Raw genomic sequence first — 667 nt, 5'->3', positions numbered from 1 at the left:
TGTATTGTCTTGATAGTTTAGTTATAAATTGAAATTTTAGTTTATGAATTGGAATTTTAGGATATGACTTGAAATTTTAGGATATGACTTGGAATTTTAGGATATGACTTGAAATTTTAGGATATGACTAGAAATTTTAGGATATGAATTGAACCTTTAGGATATGAATTGGAATTTTAGTTTATGAATTGGAATTTTAGGATATGACTTGAAATTTTAGGATATGAATTGGAATTTTAGGATATGACTTGAATTTTTAGGATATGACTAGAACCTTTAGGATATGACTTGAACCTTTAGGATATGAATTGGAATTTTAGTTTATGAATTGGAATTTTAGGATATGACTTGAAATTTTAGGATATGAATTGGAATTTTAGGATATGACTTGAACCTTTAGGATATGACTAGAACCTTTAGGATATGACTAGAACCTTTAGGATATGAATTGGAATTTTAGTTTATGAATTGAAATTTTAGGATGTGACTTGAAATTTGAGGATATGAATTGGAATTTTAGGATATGACTTGAATTTTTAGGATATGACTTGAACCTTTAGGATATGAAGTGGAATTTTAGGATATGACTTGAAATTTTAGGATATGAATTGGAATTTTAGGATATGACTTGAATTTTTAGGATATGACTAGAACCTTTAGGATATGA

The sequence above is a fragment of the Nicotiana attenuata genome, chromosome 3 (assembly GCF_001879085.1).
Source record: "Nicotiana attenuata strain UT chromosome 3, NIATTr2, whole genome shotgun sequence".
In the NCBI taxonomy this organism is placed as follows: domain Eukaryota; kingdom Viridiplantae; phylum Streptophyta; class Magnoliopsida; order Solanales; family Solanaceae; genus Nicotiana; species Nicotiana attenuata.
Note: the sequence above shows the minus strand (reverse complement) of the source record.